Source organism: Coregonus lavaretus (genome assembly GCF_964263955.1).
Source record: "Coregonus lavaretus genome assembly, chromosome: 13".
Taxonomy (NCBI): domain Eukaryota; kingdom Metazoa; phylum Chordata; class Actinopteri; order Salmoniformes; family Salmonidae; genus Coregonus; species Coregonus lavaretus.
In genome coordinates, this window is record NC_140000.1 from 53,507,491 (window position 1) to 53,526,403 (window position 18,913).

Consider the following 18,913-nt stretch of genomic DNA (forward strand, 5'->3'; position numbering starts at 1 on the left):
CTTGTCTTGTCAATCACACACACCTGGTGCTCATCCCCTAATTAGTCTGTGTATAAGTGTTCCCTCTGCCCCCTTGTCTTTGTGAGTGATTGTTCTATGTGGGAGGAGAGTAGCTCGCTTGAGATACTCTCTCATTTATTTTGCCAGGGTTGATTTTCCCCTGTGTCATTAAATGTATTGTATTTTTATTGTGTTTGGTCAGGGAGGATTGTTTGCCCTGTACCTGTTTCGATTGCCTTTGTAGGCGCATTGTAAGTCTGGAAGGAATAAATCTGCATCCGGTTATTTTACTCCTGCGCCTGACTCCGTCCATCATTCACCACAGCTCTGGATAAGAGCGTCTGCTAAAATTACTAAAATGTAAATTTGAAGAATCTCAAATATAAAATATATTTTGATTTGTTTTACACTTTTTTGGTTACTACATGATTCCATATGTGTTATTTCATAGTTTTGATGTCTTCACTATTGTTCTACAATGTAAAAAATAGTAAAAATAAAGAAAAACCCTTGAATGAGTAGATGTGTCCAAAATCTTGTCAGGGGCACACTCAAACACTCAGACATAATTTACAAACGAAGCATGTGTGTTTTGTGAGTCCGTGAGTCCGCCAGATCAGAGGCAGTGAGGATGACCAGAGATGTTCTCTTGATTAGTTTAATGGATTCAGCCTCCTTGCTCGGGCAGGCATCGGCGTTTGTCGGTCCGTGCCATCTTGGATTCGAGGTGTCGGGTGGGGGGCCTGCAGTATCTCGTGGAGTGTGAGGGGTACGGTCCGGAGGAACGGTGCTGGGTCCCTAGGAGGGACATCCTCGATCCCTCCATGTTGAGGGATTTCCACCGTCGTCATCCGACTCGCCCTGCGCCGCGTCCTCCTGGCCATCCCCGAGGCCGGTGTCGGCGCACGGCTGGAGCCGCACGTCAAGGGGGGGGGGGGTACTGTCATGGATTCAGCCGAGGCTGCTCCTCCTCCTTGCTCGGGCAGGCTTCGGCGTTCGTCATCACCGGAGTACTAGCTGCCACCGATCTATGTTTCTGTGTTCTACTTGTTTTGTCTTCATTGTACACACCTGGTTCCCATTATGTCTATGATTTGTTTCCTATTTAACCCTCTGGTTCCCACTGTGTTGTATGCGTGTTTGTTCATGTTTGGTTGTCGTCTGGTGAGCGGGTTTGTTCCTCCCTGCGTGGAGGTTATGTTATTTACGTTACCTACGAGTAAAGTACGTTTTCGATTAGCTCTGTGTCCTGCGCCTGACTTCGTCCTACTGCATCACACTGACCGCCTGACAGAAACACGCACCATAAATGGAGTCATTATGTACATTCATTTCGTCCGGATCAATGGAGGAACGTGTCCAACAGCAGGGGACCATGATCCAGAATCTCTGCACCGCAATGGAGCGCGTGTTGAACACCATGGAGCGATGGGAGAGAGGTGGTTATCCTACACCTCCTCCAACTACACAACCACCCACACCGCTGTCCACCCCTTCGTCACCTGGGTCCAGTGGGAATCGGCTCTCGCTCCCGAGGGCATACGATGGTACAGCTGCCGGGTGCCAGGGTTTTCTGCTCCAGGTAGAACTCTACCTGGCTACCATCCAACCGGCTCCCTCGGGATACGAGAGCGTGTCTGCCCTCATCTCCTGTCTGTCGGGGAGAGCGCTCAAATGGGCCAATGCCGAGTGGGGAGGAATAGACCCAGCGTCAGTACGCTATGAGGATTTCACCCGCCGCTTTTGGGCGGTATTCGATCATCCACCGGAGGGGAGAGCGGCGGGGGATTGTCTATTCCACCTCAGACAGGAGAAGAGGAGCGCACAAGACTTTGCACTGGACTTCAGGACTCTGGCTGCCAGCGCAGGATGGAATGAGAGGGCCCTGATCGACCACTACCGATTCAGCCTAAGGGAGGACGTTCGTCGGGAACTGGCCTGCAGGGACACCACACTTACCCTGGACCAACTGGTGGATATGTCGATAAGGCTGGATAACCTGTTGGCGATCCGCGGACATCCGGATCAGGGGCCGTCCATTCCATCCCCCAGCACCTCCGACCCTACCCCTATGGAGCTCGGAGGTGCTGCGCCTAGGGAGACCGGTAGAAGGGCCATCTCCTGCACCAACTGTGACTGCAGAGGACACACTGCTGGACGGTGCTGGGGAGGGTCTTTAGGGAGTCGAGGCAGTAGGCAGAGCACTGGTGGACCATCTCAGGTGAGTAGGCACCCGACTCATCCAGAGCTCCCTGTTGCGCATATGTGCATTGATATCGTATTTCCAGAGTTTTCCCCTCATTCCCAGCATAAGGCGCTCGTAGATTCAGGCGCAGCTGGAAACTTTATCGATCGTCAGTTTTCTCGTAGTTTAGGGATTCCTAGTGTTCTTGTTGATGTGCCCTTCCCTGTACATGCATTAGATAGTCGCCCTTTAGGGTCAGGCCCCACACTGGATGAAGACGCAGGAGGGTCATGAGGAGAAAATTAGTCTCTATATGATTGATTCTCCTGCGTTTCCAGTGGTGTTGGGGCTTCCCTGGTTAACTTCTCATGACCCCACGATTTCATGGCAACAGAGGGCTCTCAAGGGATGGTCAAGTCAGTGCTCGGGGAGGTGTGTAGGTGTTTCCATAGGGGCAACTACGGTGGAAAGTCCAAACCAGGTCTCCACCATGCACATTCCCCCCGAATATGCCGATTTGGCTCTCGCATTCTGGCGACTCAATTACCACCCCATCGACAGGGGGATTGTGCGATAAATCTCCAGGTAGGCGCTGCACTTCCCCGGAGTCACGTGTATCCCCTGTCACAGGAAGAGACGGCGGCTATGGAAACATATGTCTCTGAATCTCTGGGGCAGGGATACATTCAGCCATCCACTTCACCTGTCTCCTCAAGTTTCTTTTTTGTGAAGAAGAAGGATGGAGGTTTACGCCCGTGCATTGACTACCAGGGTCTCAATCAGATCACTGTCAAGTACAGTTATCCACTACCGCTCATTGCTAGTATGACGGAGTCATTGCACGGGGCGCGCTTCTTCACAAAATTAGATCTCAGGAGCGCGTACAACCTGGTGCGTATCCGGGAGGGAGATGGAAGACGGCGTTTAGTACCACATCGTTTAGTAGCACTTCTGGGCACTATGAGTACCTCGTCATGCCATACGGGTTGATGAACGCTCCATCAGTCTTCCAATCCTTTGTGGATGAGATTTTCAGGGACCTGCACGGACAGGGTGTAGTGGTGTATATAGATGATATTCTTATATACTCCGCTACACGAGCCGAGCATGTGTCCCTGGTGCGCAAGGTGCTTGGTCGACTGTTGGAACATAACCTGTACGTCAAGGCGGAGAAATGTCTGTTCTTTCAAAAGTCTGTCTTCTTCCTAGGGCACCGCCTATCCACGTCAGGGGTGGAGATGGAGATTGACCACATTTCGGCCGTGCGTAATTGGCCAACACCAACTACGGTTAAGGAGGTGCAGCGATTTTTAGGGTTTGCCAACTACTACCGGAGGTTTATCCGGGGCTTTGGTCAGGTAGCGGCTCCCATTACCTCCTTGCTGAAGGGGGGACCGGTGCGACTGCAGTGGTCAGCCGAGGCGGACAGGGCGTTTGGTCACCTGAAGGACCTGTTTACCTCGGCTCCAGTGCTGGCTCATCTGGATCCCTCAGAATTCACGGTAGAGGTAGACGCATCCGAGGCTGGGATAGGAGCTGTACTGTCTCAGCGCTCGGGTACGCCACCAAAACTCAGCCCCTGTGCTTTCTTTTCGAAGAAGCTCAGCCCGGCGGAGCGCAACTCTGATGTGGGGGACCGAGAGCTGTTAGCTTTGGTTAAAGCTCTGAAAGTGTGGAGGCATTGGCTTGAGGGGGCTAAACACCCTTTTATCATTTTGACTGACCACTGCAATCTGGAGTACAGCCGGGCGGCAAGGAGATTGAACCCTTGCCAGGCAAGGTGGGCCATGTTTTTCACTCGTTTTGTGTTCACCCTTTCATACAGACCAGGTTCCCAGAACGCTAAGGCAGACGCCCTGTCCCGACTGTATGACACAGAGGAGAGGTCCATTGAGCCCACTCCCATACTTCCGGCGTCGTGTCTGGTGGCACCGGTGGTGTGGGAGGTTGACGTGGACATCGAGCGGGCATTACGTACAGAGCCCACTCCCCCCCAGTGTCCAGAGGGTCGTATGTACGTGCCGTTAGAGGTCCGCGATCGCTTGATCTATTGGGCTCACACGTCACCCTCCTCTGGTCATCCTGGCATCGGTCGGACAGTGCAGTGTCTTAGTGGGAAATACTGGTGGCCCACTTTAGCCAAGGACGTGAGGGTTTATGTTTCCTCCTGCTCCGTGTGCGCTCAGTGTAAGGCACCTAGACACCTGCCCAGAGGGAAATTACAACCCCTACCCGTTCCACAACGGCCGTGGTCCCACCTATCGGTGAATTTTGTTACAGACCTTCCCCCGTCTCAAGGGAACACCACGATCCTGGTCGTTTTGGATCGGTTTTCTAAGTCCTGCCGTCTCATTCCTTTGCCCGGTCTCCCTACGGCCCTACAGACTGCGGAGGCCCTATTTACAGACGTCTTCCGGCACTACGGGGTACCTGAGGATATAGTGTCTGATCAGGGTTCCCAGTTCACCTCAAGGGTCTGGAGGGCGTTCATGGAACGTCTGGGGGTCTCGGTCAGCCTTACCTCAGGGTTTCCCCCTCGAGAGTAATGGGCAGGTGGAAAGAGTAAACCAGGATGTGGGTAGGTTTCTGCGGTCCTATTGCCAGGACCGGCCGGGGGAGTGGTCGGTTTTCATCACCTGGGCAGAGATGGCCCAAAATTCCCTCCGCCACTCCTCCACTAACCTTTCTCCATTTCAGTGTGTATTAGGTTATCAGCCGGTCCTGGCGCCATGGCATCAGAGCCAGATCGAGGCACCTGCGGTGGATGAATGGTTTTGGCGCTCGTAGGAGACCTGGAACACTGCCCATGTACGACTGCAACGGGCCATCAGGCGACAAAAGGTGAGCGCTGACCACCACCGCAGTGAGTCTCCGGTGTATGCACCAGGGGACCGGGTCTGGCTCTCGACCCGAAACCTGCCCCTTCGCCTGCCCTGCCGGAAGCTGGGTCGGCGGTTTGTGGGGCCATTTAAAGTCCTGAGGAGATTGAACGAGGTTTGTTATAGGTTACAGCTTCCTCCTGAGTATCATATTAACCCCTCGTTCCATGTGTCTCTCCTCAGGCCGGTGGTAGCTGGTCCACTCCAGGAGTCTGAGATACGGGAGGTTCCTCCGCCCCCACTGGACATCAAGGGGGCACCGGCGTACTCGGTCCGTGCCATCTTGGATTCGAGGTGTCGGGTGGGGGGCCTGCAGTATCTCGTGGAGTGTGAGGGGTACGGTCCGGAGGAACGGTGCTGGGTCCCTAGGAGGGACATCCTCGATCCCTCCATGTTGAGGGATTTCCACCGTCGTCATCCGACTCGCCCTGCGCCGCGTCCTCCTGGCTGTCCCCGAGGCCGGTGTCGGCGCACGGCTGGAGCCGCACGTCAAGGGGGGGGGGGGGGGGGGTACTGTCATGGATTCAGCCGAGGCTGCTCCTCCTCCTTGCTCGGGCAGGCTTCGGCGTTCGTCATCACCGGAGTACTAGCTGCCACCGATCTATGTTTCTGTGTTCTACTTGTTTTGTCTTCATTGTACACACCTGGTTCCCATTATGTCTATGATTTGTTTCCTATTTATCCCTCTGGCTCCCACTGTGTTGTGTTCGTGTTTGTTCATGTTTGGTTGTCGTCTGGTGAGCGGGTTTGTTCCTCCCTGCGTGTAGGTTATGTTATTTACGTTACCTATGAGTAAAGTATGTTTTTGATTAGCTCTGTGTCCTGCGCCTGACTTCGTCCTACCGCATCAAACTAACCGCCTGACATTTATTGTGTGAATTGGACAATCTTTCTGTCCTGCTATGCATGGACAAATGTAATGAGTACTTTTGCGTGTCAGGGAAAATGTATGGAGTAAAAAGTACATATTTTTCTTTAAGAATGTAGTGAAGTAAAAGTAAAAGTAGTCAAAAATATAAATAGTAAAGTAAAGTACAGATACTCCAAAAATCGACTTAAGTATTTTTACTTAAGTACTTTACACCACTGTGTTTCACCTGTGCTGGCCCAGGTGCTATTTAAGAGTGTCTCGAACAGTGCTCCAGTTGTCTTGAGAGATGTGGAGGGTCAACACCTTTAGTTGGCTCTCCCTATTTGATTTCTACACAAACAATCCTTTATCTGATTTCCCTGATTTCGTTTTGCTCCACCTTTTTGGTTTGCTTCCTGTCTTTAAGTGTGGTGTGGGTTTTGCTTTTGTTTGCCGCTTCTTGGGCAAATTTAGTGGGCAAATTTAGTGAGCAAATTTAGTGGGCAAATTTAGTGAGCGCTCATGGTGGGTCTTTTAGGTTCCAGTTATTGTTGCTAGTCAACTTTCAGTGGACACCCCCATGAGTGTCTTTCAGAACCCCTCATAAAACCATGCCTGTTTCGTTTCGGTTGTTGTCAGTGACTCTTTGTTAGTTCCCCCTTCTGTTTGAGACACATTATTTGGTTTTCTGGTGAACGTAACAACCATGAAGACCTACAGCAAATTTGTCCATGATCTTAACGTTTACATTTACATTTACATTTTAGTCATTTAGCAGACGCTCTTATCCAGAGCGACTTACAGGAGCAATTAGGGTTAAGTGCCTTGCTCAAGGGCACATTTACGTCATTTAGCAGACGCTCTTATCCAGAGCGACTCACCAATTGGTGCGTTCACCCTATAGCCAGTGGGATACCACCTTCATACTTAGAGGCAGGTTCTTACCGTTCTTCCGCCCTAAGCTAGGGCCAATGTTGAAAATACATATTTTCTGGATGTTGAAATCAGGTAAATTTATTTGTTCTGAATGAAAGTTGAAAAGACATTTATAGACGTCTATGTTTGGACTAAATCAAGGTTGGTTCAGACCAGACCAAATCTGAACCAAACATAGACGTCTATGAGTGGTTCAGATTTGGTCTGGACCGGACAAAAAACAAACGTCCGTGGAAGGCTGGTCCAGACAGGACCAAAAAAAGGAAGTCCAAAAGGTGTAGGCATTGAGGTGTCGCCTGAAACTGCATTTTATGAATGGCCATCTATATGGTAGGCCTCCCATTTGTGAAACACCAAATAAAGAATGTCAGGTCCAACAGGACCAAAATAAGACATCCAGAGGACATTGGCATCGGCCGGTACTTACTGGTGTGTAGCCTACCATGTACAGTGAGGGAAAAAAGTATATGATCCCCTGCTGATTTTGTACGTTTGCCCACTGACAAAGAAATGATCAGTCTATAATTTTATTGGAAGGTTTATTTGAACAGGGAGAGACAGAATAACGCATCAAAAATGTTATAAATTGACTTTCAATTGAATGAGGGAAATAAGTATTTGACCCCTCTCAATCAGAAATATTTCTGGCTCCCAGGTGTCTTTTATACAGGTAATGAGCTGAGATTAGGAGCACACTCTTAAAGGGAGTGCTCCTAATCTCAGTTTGTCCACAGAAGCAATCAATCAATCAGATTCCAAACTCTCCACCATGGCCAAGACCAAAAAGCTCTCCAAGGATGTCAGGGATAAGATTGTAGACCTACACAAGGCTGGAATGGGCTACAAGACCATCGCCAAGCAGCTTGGTGAGAAGGTGACAACAGTTGGTGCGATTATTCGCAAATGGAAGAAACACAAAATAACTGTCAATCTGCCTCGGCCTGGGGCTCCATGCAAGATCTCACCTCGTGGAGTTGCAATGATCATGAGAACGGTGAGGAATCAGCCCAGAACTACACGGGAGGATCTTGTCAATGATAAGAAAACAATTGGTAACACACTACGCTGTGAAGGACTGAAATCCTGCAGCGCCCGCAAGGTCCCCCTGCTCAAGAAAGCACATATACAGGCCCGTCTGAAGTTTGCCAATGAACATCTGAATGATTCAGAGGAGAACTGGGTGAAAGTGTTGTGGTCAGATGAGACCAAAATCGAGCTCTTTGGCATCAACTCAACTCGCCGTGTTTGGAGGAGGAGGAATGCTGCCTATGACCCCAAGAACACCATCCCCACCGTCAAACATGGAGGTGGAAACATTATGCTTTGGGGGTGTTTTTCTGCTAAGGGCATAGGACAATTTAACCGCATTGAAAATGGGTCGTGGATGGATATTCCAGCATGACAATGACCCAAAACACACTGCCAAGGCAACAAAGGAGTGGCTCAAGAAGAAGCACATTAAGGTCCTGGAGTGGCCTAGCCACTCTCCAGACCTTAATCCCATAGAAAATCTGTGGAGGGAGCTGAAGGTTTGAGTTGCCAAACGTCAGCCTCGAAACCTTAATGACTTGGAGAAGATCTGCAAAGAGGAGTGGGACAAAATCCCTCATGAGACGTGTGCAAACCTGGTGGCCAACTACAAGAAACGTCTGACCTCTGTGATTGCCAACAAGGGTTTGCCACCAAGTACCAAGTCATGTTTTGCAGAGGGGTCAAATACTTATTTCCCTAATTAAAATGCAAATCAATTTATAACATTTTTGACATGTGTTTTACTGGATTTTGCTGTTGTTATTCTGTCTCTCACTGTTCAAATAAACCTACCATTAAAATTATAGACTGATCATGTCTTTGTCAGTGGGCAAACGTACAAAATCAGCAGGGGATCAAATACTTTTTTCCCTCACTGTAGGCCATCAAAGGAATTTCATGAAGGCCCATCCATGTGTTAGGCCCACCGTTTGTAAAACATGCTGTTGCGTTGGCTTTATTAGTCCTGATTCCTGTGAGTAATCAATTTGGCTATTTAAACTCTGAATATCAGCTACCCAACTTTATCAGGAGTTATACTGAGCCTATTTGCAATGTGTTTACACAGCGGGAAATGCAAAGTATTTTCTTTTTCACCATGATCAGTTCATAAAAAATTGACAGCTACAAACTTGAAACCACTGATCATGACAATTTTGCCCACAGGGTGAAACTCCTGGACAGCAGTTGTGAGTAGCCTGATTGTCCATCCCATATTGTACATTTTACTTTGACCTGTCCTATTTTTAGGATATGTTGTTTGTTAACATGTCAGCACATTTTTTATTTGATTGGGCCTCATTTAGGTTAGGCTATTTGATCAGAGAAACCTGTATGATGTAAAAAGTGTCCGCCTCATTACATTGTCATACATCTCCTGCCTGTAGGCTTCAGAAAACGCTACATACTATTTCTACCATATGCTATATCCACCTGGACTCCTTCCCTTTGTTCATTACCTCCCCTATATCTGCTGTTCCTCTGTTTGATCCCCGTGTCAGCATTGCTGTTGTTTCGTTTCCTATGTCCAGACACTGTCCGTGTTTTGTTCCTGTCTGTTTTTTCCATTAAATGTTCACTCCCTGTACTTGCTTCCTGTCTCCCAGCATGTCCTCACATAGTCGTAAAGATTTTTAATTAAACTTTTGAAATGTGACCTTTTATTGTGGCATGAACACAAGCAGTCAAGATGTTTTCATCTGATTGTCAAAGATTTTTTCAAAGGACTCCTTCATAGGCTACCCGCGCATGTTTATCCACTTGCAACATATTTCCAGCTTCCAAACAGTAGTGAATATTACACAAAACACCTAAAGATTCAATGGCAAATTTGGCAGAGTTTATGTGTTCACTGCTGTTCGCGCGCGTTTCAGTGCTGGTCACTCATTTCTGCCTTGGCAAAATGTCAGTGTTCTCATTAAACCACATTGTATTTGAGTGTAGGCTATACCACCCGTTTTCAAGTTCATTCACTCATTCGTCATGCCTCTGACATGCGGTAATTATAAAAAGTTGTTTCATAGCCAACAGTTTTCTTATCATTTTGTCTTAATTATTGTGAATGGCTCATGTTCCACCCTGGCTATATCTGCTACGTGATTTATGTTGGTGGAGCGCCACAGTGATGCGTCTCTCCAACAGAGGAGCCGCTGGGAATGGACAAGCAAAGTATTTTGCACCCCTGCCTTATAACAGGGCGGCATCAGTGGTCACATAAAAAGCCCACATGCATGCCACTGGTTGAGAGAAATTATAATGTTTTTGGGGTTTTATGTGTTGTTGTTGTAAGTGCGTCTTGGTCAGTTTAGCTCAGAAAATGCCGCCATCGTCAATCTGCTGCCATAGGTGGCCGCATAGTCCTGCCTAATGAGCGGGCCGGCCATGCTTAGAGTGTAGGTACAGGGTAAGACTGCTGTAAAATAAAGATGTTCCTATTGGCATGTACAGTGCATTCGGAAAGTATGCAGACCACTTTAATTTGACATTTTACGTTACAGCCTTATTCTAAAATTGATTAAATAGAGGTTTTTCCTCATCAATCTACACACAATACCCCATAATGACAAAGCAAAAACTGGTTTTTAGAAATGCTTGTATTCAGACCATTTACTCAGTACTTTGTTGAAGCACCTTCGACAGCAATTACAGCCTTGAGTCTTCTTGGGTATGACGCTACAAGCTTGGCACACCTGTTTATCCCATTCTTCTCTGCAGATCCTCTCATGCTCTGTCAGGCTGGATGGGGAGCGTTTCTGCACAGCTATTTTCAGGTCTTTCCAGAGATGTTTGATCGGGTTCAAGTCCGGGCTCTGGCTGGGCCACACAAGGACATTAAGAGACTTGTCCCGAAGCCACTCCTGCGTTGTCTTGGCTGTGTGCTTAGGGTCGTTGTCCTGTTGGAAGGTGAACCTTCGCCCCAGTCTGTGGTCCTGAGCGCTCTGAAGCAGGTTTTCATCAAGGATCTCTCTGTACTCTGCTCCGTTCATCTTTCCCTCTATCCCGACTAGTCTCCTAGTCCCTGCCGCTGAAAAAGATCCCCACAGCATGATGCTGCCACCACCATGCTTCACTGTAGGGACGGTACCAGGTTTCCTCCAGACGTGACGCTTGGCATTCAGGCCAAAGAGTTCAATATTGGTTTCTTCAGACCAGAGAATCTTGTTTCTCATGGTCTGAGAGTCCTTTAGGTGCCTTTTTGGCAAACTCCAAGCGGGCTGTGTTATGTGAATTATTTAACAAACTATTTTAGTGTCTCTGTGCGTCTCCCAAAAGGTTGTGAGTCTTTTGGGATTTAAGTAACGGCCAGAGTCCCGGTCTGCATGGTCAGAGATATTTATTCATTGAGAATTCTGAAACAAAATGGTGGTACAATCCTTTTATACACATAAGTCATACTAAAAATTATGCCCCCCCCCCCCCCCCTTAGGCGGCCTGTATTTTTCCACTATACACATCTTGTAAACACACACACACCTCGGCTCAGCTCATGTTTTCCTCTGCTCTCCTGACCATCACTGTTCTTATCTTTTCCCACTCCTTGCTCGGCCAGGTGCAGATATCGCATCCTCCCTAAATTGGGAGGCCCCTTTATCTTGGTTTAGACAGTTCTCCATTGTTGTCTGGTCTAACTCTTACTCATTTTGCTAAATAGTAGCTCAATGGTAGCTTACTGGTCCTACACTCACACAACACATTACACACAGTTTCAGGGTGTAATAATTAGTCATTAATAATTAATCTATCAATCCACCCTTTGACTAAATATTACGCACATACAAAATATATGTTGTTATAGAAATAAATCACACTCATTGAAGTATATAAGTTGGTTTGCATATAAAAACATTAAAAAGTGTCTCATTCAATACAGGTTCATCAGGGTTACCCCATGATTAAAAGCGTAATGTTACTATTTAGCAATGGTACCTAACCTGTTTACCCACTATCTGGAAACAACAGTCTAAGCCTATAGTGAAGAACATTTGCTTCATCACATCCTGCAATATTGATTAATTAGTACATCATACTTAAAACGAGACTTTAATACACAAAAGTCATTACAATTACTTTTAAACTAGAGATTTGTAGTTCTAGGTTAACATCCAATCACAGCTCTTCGTTAGATTTTCACTGCAACCTTCACACATTAGAACTAAGAAAAGTTTCATCCAGTCTCAAACTATCTGAATTGTCGTCATCCTCCACCAAGCCTGGTAGGTCATATCCTTCATTCCTCAGGTCGGAGTCCGGGATTGGGCCGTATCTCACCATCTGTTGGGAAACTGCCTTTTCCATCGCCTTGCTCACCAACCCTCGGACACAGGGAATAAGACAACATCCACAAAGAACAAGCATACCCATAGAAGCTATAGCTGCACCCAGAATAGTTACAACAATAGTTTTCCATTTACCAAATATGTTATCAAACCAACCATTTAGGGAGCTATCAATACCAGAGTTCTCAGCCAGTTCGTTCGCCAGCGTGGTGAGTCCCTGAAGCGCTTTGGTCACGGACCCGTCCGGTGCTGTATTGTTGGGGATGAAAGTACAGCACATAGATCCAAACAGAACACAAACTCCGCCCCGCTCAGCCAAAAGCATATCTAAAGCTATTCTATTCTGCCATGCCATTAAGCTAGTTGCCGCTGTCTGCTCAGCCAATCCCTTTATTGCATCACGAGTGTGGTTTATAAATCTTTGCTGGTTATAGTAAATATAATTTATCCAATCTACGTTTTTATTAATTGTTGACCACCAGAAAAGACTTGATTCAAACCCAGCTGCGATCTGATTCCTAGCTTTGAATTATTCTGGAACCCCTCGAGGTACTCCTATCCCATCAATATATATCCTTTCATCAAAGGATCCCGGGAGGAGGTCCCGCTTTCTACGTGACAACTCACCAGTCTCTGACACGTTTGATTGTTTGATGAGAGTGAAGGGCATTACCAGCTGAGCTAGCGCACAGGTTCCTGTCCAATTAGTATGTAGGTGAGGCCACAGTCTGTCATCACCACACAACCACCAGATGTCAGCACGGGCCTGGTTTTGGTTTCTAAAATCCTCTGGCTGCAACAAAGAGGAGAGATTAGTCATGGTCTCTTTAGTTGTGACATTCTCTGTGTGGGAGCAGGAGCTAAGATGCCCTACCCTGTATCCTATTTTATCAGTCCTAGAGAAACAATAGTAAGACTTCCCTGAGACTTCAAACGGAGGTAACCTAGGTCGGGGTGACTTTGTTATCGGGGGATACAGATAGTGCAAGTTACTACAAGACTCCTTCATCACATTCCCAGGTGGCTTGAACAATTTAATCATGCAAGATAAACCTGACGGAGAGTTAAAGTCCGTCAAGGGGAACGGAGTAGTTGTTAACCTTGGTTTGGCTGTCCCACAGGCATAACAGTCCTCTTTAGACATAGTTCTTGCCGTATACTGAATCCATTCCAACCACAGGTTAGGATCCCTGTACCCCGTCTCCACCTGTACTACTTCCTTCAGGTCTATAGTTTGCACTATCTTCACCACGGCCCCGGTCTCACTACCTCCCTCAGAGAGGTTTACTCTATAGGGTGCCCCAGTTGAAGAGGATATCTCACTTGTCAGGTCTGTAACATCTGCTGGGTTGATTACTACCCAGAAAGCCACTAATGGGTCTCCACAACATTTGCGGTCAAATCCTATGTACCACATTCCCTCATCCGTAGCCTTTACCTGTTTTAGCGTAATTCTGACTTTCAGACAGTACCTACCCTTATATGGGTCGCACTGCCATTTCTGGTAATTCCCTACTTTCACAATACTCCACCTGTCCTTAAACTGTGTATGGAGATTGACATATCCCTTTCGCTCGGTATGAGCAACTACATGGTCCCAGGATGTACATGGTGACATACATATATATCTCCCATCCTTTATGATACTACCAGCCAGTAGTCCCCAACTTCCCAACTGGTCCGCAAAGACCTCAAAGGTGATGTCCTTCCCTACAGTCCCTAGTACTTCCCCTTTCCCTACATCTAGCTGTCTCCTATGCCTTCGTAGACTGTGCTCAGGTATTATTTTATCAACTTGTGTTAGGTTAACTACTACTTCTGGCGGATCAGGAGGGTTTGAGTGTGTTAGGAATATGGCCCCCACAATCAGACAGCTACCTACCGTCAGGAGACCTGTGAATCCCCACCCTCGCCCTGAGAACATGTCAGATGCCAGAGGCCAACCCATTGCTTTACCTTCTATCGAACTCACACAGGGATGATCAGACAGGGTAAGGGAATCTTCGTTAAGGAGCCAACCCCCGAGCCCTAGTGGTGATCAGATCTTTCTCCTAACTCTGTGTTTGTTCGTCATGTGTAGCTGGTTTTACCTTTTTACAGTGTGTGACATGCACCCAGGTGGATCTTTCCGCAATTCTTACAGCGAAGGCCGTCACCAACCGGACCTGATATGGACCTTCCCAACGGGGCTGCTTCCAGTCTTTCTTCTTCAAGGATTGGATCCACACCCAGTCACCTGGTTGGATGGAGTGGGTTACCTTCTCCTGCAGTTCTCCTGTGGGGCACAAAATCTTTGACATACGTGTTTGGTTAATGAACAGTCTTCTCATGTGTTGTGCCAACGTGTCTTCTACTTCTATGTCTGCCTGTTCTGGCCCTGCCAACTGTGGCATCCTGTAAGGTCTTCCAAACACTTTCTCAAAGGGGGATAATCCATTCTTATCTGGCGTTATTCTGATAGTCATTAGTACGATTGGCAGACATTGTACCCAATTCCTTCCTGTGCTCATGTGAGTTTTTCGTAATCTAGCCTTAATTGTCTGATTCATGCGTTCGATAAGTCCAGCCGATTTCGGGCTATACGAACAATGCTTCTTCATGTTTATTTGTAACTTCTGTCCAATATTATATATTACTTGATTAGAGAAATGGGATCCATTATCAGAAAAAATAGTTTCTGGAAGGCCGAACCTTGGTATTATATCCTGGCATATTGCTTTTGCTACTGTTATAGCATCTGCCGAGGAGGTAGGGAAAGCTTCTACCCATTTAGTGTATTTGTCTATTATAGTCAAACACCACTTCTTTCCCTCACTCCTGGTCAGCTCTATAAAGTCCATTTCTAATTGTTGAAAGGGGTACTTAGCCGGGGGGTACTCACCCAGAGGTGCCCTTTGTCTGCCCTGGTGATTACTTTGAGCACAGATAACACATCTTGAACAAAAGTTTTTTAAATAATTTGTAATCCCATATGCAACAAAGTGTTGTCTAATCTGCTCTACCATCCCTCCGGTTGACACATGGCTCTGCCCGTGTGTCAATATTGCAGCATATCTAAACAGTGATTTCGGGAGAATTGGTAAGCTGTCTTTGATCCATATTCCTTCCTTATTTACTGCGCCTTGCTTTACTCATCTGTGAACTTCCTTAATTGGGGCCCTACTGTAGCTCTCTATAAGTAGATCTCTGTCTATCGAAACTTCCTCTTTTGACAGCTGACTGGAACCAGAGAAGTGTTTTGACCCAGCCTTCTTAGCTTCTTCATCTGCCTTTGCATTCCCCAAAGTAATGCTATCCTTCCCTGTAGTATGCGCCTCACACTTACATATTGCGAGCTTTTTTGGTAAGAGTACTGCATCTAGGAGGTCAAGAATCAATTCTGCATGTGTTATTGGTTTACCCGAAGTCGTAACCATTCCTCTATTCTTCCACTGGGCAGCAAAGACGTGTACGGTATTAAAGGCATATGCACTGTCGGTATAGATAGTTATAACCTTCCCTTTACCCAGTTGGCATGCTTTTGTTAATGCCACTATCTCTGCCTGTTGGGCAGAGTAGTTTCTTGGTAAGGGTTCAGCAGCTAGAACCTCGTTCTCTGTCACTACAGCATAACCAGTTGCATTCGTGCCATCAGGATTCTTCCTAGAAGATCCATCAACAAACATTGTCACTTCACAACATGGTATAGCTAAGTCTGTTAAGTCAGGCCTGGGTAGTACTATTTTTTCAGTTTCTTCAATACAGTTATGGGGACTACCATCATTCACAACTGGAACTAATGTTGCAGGATTCAGCGTTGTACATCGTTCAATAGTTAAATTTGGCATGTTCAGCAATCTTATCATACAAGATAGGTGTCGTGCTGGTGACATGTACGCCATCTTGTGTTCCAATAGCAGAATTGACACTGCATGTGGAACTTTTAAGGTTAGATCATGGTATAGTACTATTGAAGCTGAGTCCTGCACTGCATTAGCAGCTGCCACAACTGATTGCAAACAGACAGGCATTGCCTGAGCCACCTCATCAAGTCTTGAAGAAAAATATGCTACCGGTTTATTTTTGTCCCCATGTTTTTGTGTCAGTACTGATGTCATATATCCCTCTCTACAATCCACAGTTTGAGTGAATGGTCTGTCATATCTAGGGAACGCCAGCACCGTTGAAGAGGTCAATAATTGCTTAATTTCCTCAAATTGCAAATCAGCCTCGTTATTCCAGATTATTTTATCATGTGCTGCCATAGCTTTTCCATAGATAAGATCACTCAATTTTCCAGTGTGTAATGCATAATGGGGAATCCATGCTCGACAGTAATTTATCATTCCCAAAAAGCTCATCATTTGTTTCTTATTCAGAGGTTTAGGAGCTTCTAATATTGCTGTTTTTCTTGAGGAGTTTAGGGTTCTCCCATCCTGCGTTATCGTGTGACCTAGATATATTACCTCTTTCTGCCAGAGTTGTAGTTTCTTTTTACTGACTTTGTGCCCTTGTCCTGCCATAAAAGTTAACAACTGGAGAGTATCCTTTTTACACCCCTCCTTCGAGGGGTTTGCTACCAGTATATCATCGACATATATCAACATTTGGCTCCCCTCTTGGGGTTCAAACATTCCCAGGTTACGTGTGATAGCCTGGGAAAAAATTGTAGGACTTTCCGAATAACCTTGTGGAAGTCTCGAGTATGTGTATTTCTGACCTTTGAAGGTAAAGCCAAACCATCCTTGACTATCAGGATGTACAGGTATACTAAAGAAAGCATTAGCTATGTCTATCACAGTAAAGTAAGAATGTTCTGGTTTCAATTGGTTCAATAGAGTGTGTGGGTCTGGAACACAGGGTGCTCTTGGAATGATGTTCTTATTTACCCCCTGTAGGTCCATTACCATTCGCCAATCATTGCTTGGAGCTGCCTTCTTTACTGGAAATACAGGTGAATTACACTGTGCCTCATCCCCCGGGATTATCACTCCACCTTTGAGTAAGTGGTCAAATGTGGGAGGAATCCCTATAATGGCTTCTGGTTTCATTGGATATTGTTTTTGGTATGGCCTATGGTTTGACCGCGGAACCACCTGGACTGGAGTTACTCCCTTAATTAACCCCACATCGGCTGGTCCCTTAGACCACAACTCTAGAGGTACAATCTCAAGGTCTCTTTCTTGTTCCTCTGTGAGGAAAATATCTGGTCATCAATTATCACATCCTATGTCTAGGTGCACAGCGGGTGTGCAACCTGCTCTCCAATTCAACTTCCTACGATATCGGCCGGTTGATTGGCTATGTTGGTCCCCGTTAGGAGCAGTGTGCCAGTCTTTAACATACTTTGCCTGTGTCACCCATTTCCCCAGATCTAACCACTCCTCTTGAGCTTCCTTTGCCAAGGAGACATGTGGGCTCCATCTCTCTCTATAGAATTGCTGACTCTGTGGCCCCAATTCGACTTCTGCTGCTGCATGGGTGTCATCATAATGAAACCATTTCAAGCCTATTGTCCTTTCTGTGGTTTTAAACAGAGCTTCCTCATATTCTTTACTAGGGACAGAGTGTGTATTATACCACAGAGTACAATGTAAGTAATCCTCAGTCATTTTAGGTGAGTCAGGTACCAGGGTTTTAGTCAAGTCTACTAAGGTCTTTGGTATGTCTGAGTTACCTCCCCTCAACAGGTCCTGGCTATACCAATAACATGGTTCCCCTTCACCACTTACAACCATATTATCCTTTATCACATGAGCCTGCATTCCCCTCACTGTCGGTCTTACTTCTATGTTTAACTGCGTCATCGCATCTCTTCCCAATAGATTAACAGGACACTGTACTGAAATCAGTACAGGCAGAGTAGCTTCACTCCCTGTCTTTACATGTTTCAGTGTTACTGGTGCAGACAGCTGTTCAATACCTTTATGACCAGAGGCTGATCGCACTATACTTTTTTCTCCATTAATGTCAATTCCCTCTGGTGCATTATCTTTACAAATACAGGTTCGGTCTGCCCCAGTATCACAGAGAAATGTTATCTTTTTACCCATTACTGTCAATGTTAGGTATGGTTTCTGTTCCTGTTGTAATGCCAAATCTACAAGAGACAGATCAAACACCTCCAGTTCTCTCTCCTGCTTCTCCTGATTTCTCTCTTCCTCCCACTCTAGTCATGCCTCCTCTTCTTCCTCTGATTCTGGCTTTCTCCCCCTGTCTCTTCCTCCTCTGCCTGGATTATACTTTCCTCCTTTTCCTCTCTTCCCCTTCTTCTTACAGTCTCTTGACTGGTGCCCTTTCCTTCCACAGTGATAACACGGTCCCTCACATTCTCTAGCAAAATGTCCCGTTTTGTCACAATTGAAACACTTCCATTCACTCCTGTCTCCACTATTACCGTTGCCTCTCTTCTCTCCTAGGTCCTTCCAGTCTCTCCTACCTCCCATCTCCCCTAGGACTGCCACTAGGTACTCAGCTCCCTTCGCTTCCTTTCTCTTGTTTCGTTCCTTTACATTCTGTTCATGATGGATTGCATAACGTTTAACCTCAGCTAAGGTAGCCGTCCCCCAGCCAATTAGGGTATTTTTTATTGTTTGAGAGATTTCTGGCCTCATTCCACTTAGGAAGGCAATCTTTAACTGTTGGTGATACGGACCCTCTGGTGCCCCGGGTCCTGGATCTATTAGCCCACTGTTTGCATTGAACACATCTCTCAGTCTCTCTATGTATTGACTAATAGTCTCACTGTCTCCCTGTTTACACTCATGGACCTTGGAGA

General features: G+C 46.5%; 1 long non-coding RNA gene across 7 annotated transcripts in view; it reads right to left on the reverse strand.

The window, feature by feature from the left end:
• LOC311140602 overlaps window positions 1-18,913 on the reverse strand; it is a 252,498-nt gene that overhangs the window by 190,720 nt on the left and 42,865 nt on the right. Inside the window, exon 4 of one of the 7 annotated variants that reach the window (XR_014614154.1) lies at window positions 13,994-14,431. The exons of 5 other annotated variants lie outside the window; for them this stretch is intronic. This is a non-coding gene — a long non-coding RNA (uncharacterized lncRNA). Of the gene's footprint in view, window positions 1-13,993; window positions 14,448-18,913 lie in introns of those variants that run through there. One more of the 7 variants, XR_014614155.1, reaches the window with a different exon arrangement.